Genomic DNA, 9,212 nt, shown 5'->3' with positions numbered 1-9,212 from the left:
CATCACTACGCTACCAGGAGTAGGCAATCCATTGGTTTCCTGCTGAAAACCATGGCGTCAGATTTAGAGGTGCTGATCCTCATCCCAGCTGCTTCACACTTGGTTGGGAACCGACCCAGTGAGTGTTGGAGGTACCATGCCGATGAAGCCAACAGGACCACATCATCTGCAAAAAGCAACGTTGAGACCCTGAGCCCACCAAACTGGAACCCCTCCTCCGCCTGACTATACCTCGATATCCTATCCATGAATATCATAAACAGGATCTGTGACAAGGCGCTGCCTTGGCAGAGGCCAACCCCTACCAGAAACAAGTCCGGCTCACTGCCAAGGACCCAAACACAGCTCTCACTTTGTGAGTACAGAGATTGGATAGCCCTGAGGAGGAACCCCCTCACTATGTCAATGGCTTTAAGAGTGTGTCCCTGAGCATTGTTGATGATCATGGCAAAGCACGGTCTGACAGGAAACTGAAGCCTTCTGAATTGGAAAAGGTAGATTTGATGGAATCATGGTATCATCGGTATTTGAGGGAGGAGGACAACTTCACTGTTGAAATGGCTGCTTTGCTGTTTTTCTGGTGTACCTGGATGATGACACAAAGCCTATGTCACTCCCTGTATGTCAAAGTATATGTGCGTTAGGTGTGGCTCAATTTTAAGGTGCAGTTTGGACAGGAGAGGGGCATACACACACACACACACACACACACAAGCGTAAGCCTAGCAACAATGTGTCTTGTCATTAACTAAACCAACAGCACTTTATGCATTGATTTTACCTCACTGTCATTTTGAACCAATCAGGCACCGCAGTAGCTTGGATGAATGTTATTATTATTGTTATTAAACATCACATTGTGCTGTCAGACACTCAGAGACGTTTGTTGTCAAACCTGCTCAAATACATCACAACCAATTTCAGCTAAGCTAATATTAGCTTCAAGTCTGAAGATAACAGAAACCACAACAGGAAAATCTTACCAACAACTTACTCAAGTGGATTTTGGGCAAATAATGGAACCCTTGTGATTTTTGAAGTTATGTAGACTGTGGGGAAAAAAGTATGCCGATAATATTATCCAAAATAAACAGTTCCTCGTCCATTAAAGTCGCACCAGATGCTCTTCTGAAAACATAGGTCTCTTGAGCGCTGCCAGATTTTTGTAATAATTTTAAACATTTTTTAAGTGTTTGAGCACATGCAAGAAAATGAAGATAGTTTAAAGTGTGTTTTTAATTTGAGGAAGAGCACATTTAGATAGTTTCATCCACCCTTTTCACGTTTCAAATCCCGCAAAACCTCGGAGAGGTCGCCGCGCTGTGAGATCTCAGTTACATTGAGAACTGCACTGAGATGCTCTGATCAAGCTGCACTTTAACCGCTGCACATGGACAACACCATTAACATCGCAACATAAAACTATTTTTATATTGTGCCTAAAACTCTCATGAATATATTCTCTAGATGTTGTTATTACGTTTGTTTTATGTAAACATGCGAGAATCACAGGCTGTCTCTCCGTTATTTTCAGCTGGAGCTGCTGAGAGCTATGCTTGCTTCCTGATCATGTCGTTCTGGGGGAAAGTGAAATTTGCTATTTAACATCTTGATTATTGTTCTTTACAACACTGTCCTCTTTGTTCTAGACTAATAAATATAATATGTCTGAAATTCGGTTTCCGTTTATTAAATTCCATGCAGATTAAACATAGCAGACACGGATTATTCGTTATAATTGTTTTGGCAAGTTTTCAGGATATCATGCAGCAGTCTCTTATTAATGTGATGAAAAGCATAAAAAATACATTTTGTAGTATAATATTCATTTACAATTGTCATCATGTGGATTCTCTATGTTGTTTTGACTGCAGCGACTCTCTGGCGCGCAAGGGATTATGGGATACATGAAAACCCTGGATAAAAAAACTTATAGCCACTGACACTGGAAAACACTGACATCTAGTGGTGATTAAAAGGAATGACTTTACCTTTGTACGGGCCACGGGAAATGACTGCTTCAATGATGTTCTGGTGGCGGATGACAAAGCAAATCCCGCTGGGTCATCAGTAGCCTATGTCAGTCCCCATATGTGAAAGTATGTGTGTGCCAAGTGTGTTCAATTCCAAGGTGCTGTTTGGACAGGAGAGGCAGACATACAAACATCTCTTAGCATATAGCTATAGACCTTCCATCTCAGAGTTACTTATCAAGCTAAAACTGAGAGGCTAATCTTGTTTGGGTGGTTTATTAACTTGTATTTTTTACAGACTGGGTGATGGTTTTCACAATGGGTGATATGATTGCAGGTATTAAAAAGTATGACCAATATCTTGTCTTAGTGACTGTGGAGTAGCAGTACCAATAACCTCACCAAACTCTTGATACCGGCTAATCAGTGCTAGTGGTTTTCACTCAACATAAATACTGGAGAACCACCATCTTAGATAGTCCTTTGGTACAATTATTCACACAGCAAGCCATGCTAACTCAAATATTTCTGTTAAAATGCTCAGAAAAGACAAGCACGCCCTTACCAAAAAGTAGTATATGCAAGTATGTTTCAGTACTATTTTTTGGTAAGGGCGGTCAAGTCCACAGCAGCTAGCAGCCCCTGCTAGTAGAAGCCCATGCTAGCAGGGCTAAGAACTCACACATGTGCTGTCACTCAAAGCAGCCATGCACATGATTATTCATAACTCTATGGCTTTAAATATCTTAAACTGATGAGTTATATGAGTTGTTATAAGGACGGAAACTCACTATAGATGCCAAAACCATTTTATTTCTGCTGTAAAATTGGGCATTTTAACAAAGTCTTCTTTGGTGAGTGGCTCAGTTTTGGAGCCAGCCTCAAGCAGCCATTCAAAGAACTGCAAGATTTAGCACTTTCATGTTGTCTTAATTTTTCAGCACTGGAGGTTGGGGCTTGCTAAAATCTAGGATATATTTGAACAATTGTGAAGGAATGTCTGAGTGAACTGCTGAAACAGTTTTGGAGATCACTCGGTTGTATAAACACACCAGGGGGGAAATTAAAAAAAGAAGCATATTGGTTTTCTGCATTTTGCAAGTTGACCCAGTTTCGGTTTTGTGCTACAGACACGGCACTATTGCACTTTTGATTTGTGAATATGAAAAAAGTAAGAAGTGCAAAACTGTATTTTGCCTGTAAAGTTTTGTTATATCTTGACTTCAGGCCACAAACTCTATTCAAATTTTACTGCTGAGATTTTAGTGGATTCAGCAGCTTTGTCAACCAGGCTGTTTTTTTATTTTCTTCTATGATGCATGAACTGCTACATGGCAAGCCACCCCCAAGCATATTTTTTTTTAACAGTCTTAATGTTAGTCTCAAATTATTTTCAACATAAACTATTTTCCTTCTGTTTCATCATTGTAAGATTGAAGATCAAGTGGGATTCACTTACAGTAGTGTTCAGAATAATAGTAGTGCTATGTGACTAAAAAGATTAATCCAGGTTTTCAGTATATTCTTATTGTTACATGGGAAACAAGGTACCAGTAGATTCAGTAGATTCTCACAAATCCAACAAGACCAAGCATTCATGATATACACACGCTTAAGGCTATGAAATTGGGCTATTAGTAAAAAAAAAAAGTAGAAAAGGGGGTGTTCACAATAATAGTAGCATCTGCTGTTGAAGCTACAAACTCAAAACTATTATGTTCAAACTGCTTTTTTAGCAATCCTGTGAATCACTATTTAGTTGTATAACCACAGTTTTTCATGATTTCTTCACATCTGCGAGGCATTAATTTTGTTGGCTTGGAACCAAGATTTTGCTCGTTTACTAGTGTGCTTGGGGTCATTGTCTTGTTGAAACACCCATTTCAAGGGCATATCCTCTTCAGCATAAGGCAACATGACCTTTTCAAGTATTTTGACATATCCAAACTGATCCATGATACCTGGTATGTGATATATAGGCCCAACACCATAGTAGGAGAAACATGCCCATATCATGATGCTTGCACCACCATGCTTCACTATCTTCACTGTGAACTGTGTCTCGAATTCAGAGTTTGGGGGTCGTTTCACAAACTGTCTGCGGCCCTTGGACCCAAAAAGAACAATTTTACTCTCAACAGTCCACAAAATATTCCTCCATTTCTCTTTAGGCCAGTTGATGTGTTCTTTGGCAAATTGTAACCTCTTCTGCACATGTCTTTTATGTCCATTTTAAAGCATTGGAGATCATTGTAGATGAACAGCCTATAATTTTTTGCACCTGCGTATATTTTTTCCCCTCTCCAATCAAACCTGATTCACAGCTGTTTGTTCCACAAAATTGACAAACTCACTGACTGAATGCCACACTACTATTATTGTGAACACCCCCTTTTCTACTTTATTTTACTAATAGCCCAGTTTATAGCCTTAAGAGTGTGCATATCATGAATGCTTGGTCTTGTTGGATTTGTGAGAATCTACTGAATCTACTGGTACCTTGTTTCCCATGTAACAATAAGAAATATACTCAAAACCTGGATTAATCTTTTTAGTCACATAGCACTACTATTATTCTGAACACTACTGTATCTCGACAGTGACATTCTTGTCTCTGGGTTCTTGGCCGCTGAGGTCAAGAAACAGCTGGGAAGATTTTATGGAGTCCTTGTGTCAGGAGAACAAAAGTGCAAGTCTTTAGAGTCCTGGTGCTTCCTGTCTTCTTGTATGGTTGTGAGATGTGGACGCTAACGAACGACCTAAAGTGAAAGTATGTCTGTGATACCAGGTCTGCTGGAATGAATTTTACCAGTTACTGAGGGAAACAGAGTCTAGAAGTATCATTTGCATTGTGACATTTTGGACATGTGGCATGTTTTTCTGTGCATGATCCAGCACGTATTTCATTGTTGAGGACCCCGGTGGCTGCAGAAGGCCAAAGGGATGCCTGTGTTTCATCTAGCTGCAGCAGATTGATGGTTGAGAAGTGGACTGGTTGTGTGCCTGCTTGGTTGCCATCCAGGTCCTGGAGCTGTTCTGTTGTTTAGTAGATGCGGCAACGTGCGGCACCAGTGTATTCTCCCAGACTTGACTTGTTTCCACCTGTGATTCTTTGCATTCTGTTAAATTTGTCTCTTCAGTTTTTGTAGTTTGTTTGGCCACTTACTGAATGATCAAAGGTCAAAACAAGAATTTCTGGCCATATTCAGGGAAAAGTTTAAGCAGAGAAACAAGATCTCTTGAGTATTTACGTCCAACATCTGTTCTTGAGCCTAGGTGATTAATTACACACAGTGAGGAGTGACAGGCACATAGGTCTAAATTGACATTTCTGGTTGTTTTTAGAAAAAAATTCACTTGGCTTAAATAGAAACTTGAGGTTGTTGAGCAGTTTAAGCCCTAAATCTGCTGTCTCCCCTCAGTGGTTACTGAGAACTGATTATTGGGGGAATTGGTTTATTTTTGATCATTTCTGTAGTAACAGTTGTAGTGTTTCTGCAAGTTGTAGAAACTTGTACTTAGAAGATAATTTCACAGTTACTCAGATATGACATAATGTCAAAAGACGCATGTACAGATACAAATGGATTTGAGCATGATCAGTTTTCACAAACCCTCTAAGGACCGCCCACTTTGCTAAACAGAGTATTGTCTTGTGACCATGATAGAACAAGTAAGTCCTACATAGGACTCAAGGTCCATCAGGCCTGTCCTAATTCCTCACGACTGTACCTTGAAGCAGATTAACGTCTACAACTCCCCCTGGATGGGACACCAGTCCATTACAGAATGCTTCTCCATCTTGTTCCCATTTACATCTTGGTGGACTGGGACAATGTGGATGAACTGTCTTGTCCAGTTAAGGACACAGCCAGGTAATCTGAAGCACACACAAGTAACTGAACTTTGGTCTATGTATTTGTATGACAAGGTAGCTCAGTGGCATCGGAGTTGCTATTTGGTACCAATATCCAAACTCAAGTTTGATTTTCTTGCACCTCAGAGAGCCTATGTTTGTCTGCAATAATAACAAACAAAATGTATTGGATTTTCACCTAATTTGAACTGGACATCCCAAGTGAGTGTGTCTCAGATGAGTTTAAATTTGTTCATGATGAAATTTCACCAAGACCGTGAAATGACTGCCTACTGATTCTTCTTCAAATGAAGCGTGAACACAAGAGATCTGATTTTCACCAAGTTTGAAATGAATTGAGTGTATATCTCAGACCAATTTGAAATTGAACATAGGAAGGGACCCCCTAGTTCCTGTTAGGTTCTTTTATGTGGTGACTGAAAAAGAATTGGACAGGAGCACTGGGGTCTTCAAACAGACCACATGCAACGTCTGAACAAAGAGCCTATTCCCTAGGCTAACTTTTATTCTTGAGTCTAGGCCGGCCCCATGTGGGCGGTCCTTAACCTGTCGTGAATCAGTTGCTATGTGATTGGCTGCAAAGTGAAGAGAGGTAGAAGCAGGTGTCGCTCACGTTGCGTTCAAGGTGGTATGTAAAAAATTTATAGTGTATTGTATCTCTGTGCCAAACAACAAATCAGAGTGTTCCATCATGCCGTCCAAATAGATGCAAATACTTTGGTTTTAGCAATTAGACAGATATAAAGAGATCAGATGGTTTTATCAAATAGACAGCTATAAAAACATCAGATAGTCATGTCAAATACAAGGACATTTTGGATGTGCATCGGCCATTTTGAAAAGCACTTAGGTTAAGATCAGATAGTTATAAGGACATTTTGGATGTGCATCGGCCATTTTGTGATATGCATCATGGAAAATGGACAACTCCCCCTGTTGACGTGACTTCAGTGAAGTTGCGTCACTAAAGAAGAAAAAAGTAAAGTACAAAAACAACAAAACACCCAAAAATACATGTAACTTACGTGATTCCTAGCTAGTTCAATTTTAATTCAGTTTCATTTGTATAGCAAATCACAACAAAAAAGTAAGGTCTTAGCTTACCAACCCACAGAGCAAGCACACAGGCGACAGTGGTAAGAAAAACTCCCTCTGGTGATTTGAGGAAGAAACCTCAAGCAGACCAGACTCAAAGGGGTGGCCCTCTGCTTGAGCCATGCTACCGACAGAGTGTGAAAATTCTAACAATGTGTGGCTATACGGTGGAAATGAACAAACATTAAATTGTATGAAAGTATAAAGTATATCTAAACATTTCTAAGGAATCCCTGAGCATTAATTCATTCATTTTTTATACTCGCTTATTCCAATTAAGGGTCACGGGAGCTGGAGCCTATCCCAGTGGTTATTGGTCAAGAGGCAGAGTACATTCTGGACAGGCCGCTAGTCTCTCACAGGACTGAACAGAGCATTGCTTATTGTAATTATTATCCACCAGCTGCCGTATGATTTTTTTCTGACTGTATCAGTTGGCTTTTTTCATTACAACCAAACAGCCAAACATCAATATCTGATCTACACCATTTGTCTTTAAATTTTGAAAGTGGAACTTCCAATATTCTATTCTACAAATCCTCATGTGGCATGGTTAGGACAGTGGCACAGCTGGTTGATTTATTTCCAAATACTAGAATGCTAAACACGTTTGAGTGAATACGTTCCAATAAGTGACTAAGCCATAAGACAATTGAATGCCATAGTCCAAATTACTAAAGGGGGATGCTCAGCAGACGAGTGCGCCTTGTTTCTTTTCTGTAAATCAGTAGTATCCATAGGTGAAGGTCATTTGTAGAGCAGTCTGAGTGTGTTGGAGTGTCTTTGTACTAAATGTGTGTGTGCAGACTCGCTCTCAGTAATGATGATGATGAGAGTTGGTCCAAGAAGCATCGCTCTAATCACATTGGCCCATAACTCAACATCAGCTTGTCTGCCAGTGAAGGAAGGGCAAAGGATGTCAAGTGCTATTCAAGATACTCTCTGGATTATAGTTTAACACCAAGAATACTACAGTATATGTTCCAATATAAAAATAAATAAATCAGATACTGTACTTCTTGCAGTATTAGGATTCTCTGTTCAGCTCTACATTTCTGATTAAAAAAGACATCACAAAACATGTCACGTCTGCTTTTCACACTCAGCGAATTATCTTGTGTGAGTTGTGGAAATCAGGGACTTTTTTAGGTTCTGTGATTTCAATTTACAGTCAGAATACTTTCAAAAATATTACTTGTTTAAAAAGTCAGAAACAGAAACAAGGGGACTAACTAAACTTAATTATTATGTCTTCATACATAACAACTCATATGTTTGCCTTCAGTTGTGAACAGATGATCCTCAGTTTGATTACCTGTCAGACAGAAAACATCTCTACAATCTCACAGGCAAGGTCCTTAATCTCCAAGTTGCTCCCGGGGTGCAGTTGAGCATTTTGCATGACAGTGTGTGAGTGTGTGTGTCTGAATATCTGAATGTGAAGCATCCTTGTAAAGCACTTTCAGTATTTGGATCAGTATATTTAGTATTTGTTTGCAACTGAGGTCCTATCAAAGTCTGCAGATGTGTTCAAAACCCACCAATCCATTTTCCAGGTAGGAGAACTGCAGTGGTGAAAAGAGATAATGAAAGATGAACAGCAAGTCTCAATGACTGTATAACCTGCTTATGTTTGCAAGTAGGTGAAAGAATTTGATAAAAGTGTTAGGTTTTGTTTTGTTTTTTTTTCACGGTGAGACCTCCAAAAAGAATTGGACAGGAAACGGACTTCAAAGTTTAGATGTTGTATTGAAAAGAGTTGTTACACCGATACAGTTATTCCAGCAGTGGGATCTTGAACCGGTCGCATGCAAACAAACACCAGGAACAAAGAACCCCGACTTCCTTTGTTTTCTATCTTTTATAACCAGCCTAGGCTGGCCCCATGTGGGTGGGCGGTCCTTAGCCTGGGGTGAATCAGTGGCTATGTAATTGGCTGCAAAAGTGAAGTAGGTGTTGATGCTTGTTATGTAAAAATCTTATAGTGTGTGTTTATGTATGTAGTGTAGTTTCCCGCAATACAACCCCTGGCAATAATTATGGAATCACCGGCCTCGGAGGATGTTCATTCAGTTGTTTAATTTTGTAGAAAAAAAGCAGATCACAGACATGACACAAAACTAAAGTCATTTCAAATGGCAACTTTCAGGCTTTAAGAAACACTATAAGAAATCAGGAAAAAAAAAATTGTGGCAGTCAGTAACGGTTACTTTTTTAGACCAAGCAGAGGGAAAAAAATATGGACTCACTCAATTCTGAGGAATAAA

At 39.6% G+C, this 9,212-nt stretch overlaps 1 protein-coding gene across 1 annotated transcript in view; it reads left to right on the top strand.

Moving 5' to 3' along the window:
- Positions 1 to 9,212, top strand: part of LOC117520137 (neuronal acetylcholine receptor subunit alpha-7-like) — a 215,063-nt gene that overhangs the window by 36,424 nt on the left and 169,427 nt on the right. The window lies entirely within an intron of this gene.

The sequence above is a fragment of the Thalassophryne amazonica genome, chromosome 11 (genome assembly GCF_902500255.1).
Source record: "Thalassophryne amazonica chromosome 11, fThaAma1.1, whole genome shotgun sequence".
NCBI classification, from domain to species: Eukaryota; Metazoa; Chordata; class Actinopteri; order Batrachoidiformes; family Batrachoididae; genus Thalassophryne; species Thalassophryne amazonica.
This window is presented reverse-complemented; position numbering and strand designations above follow the sequence as displayed.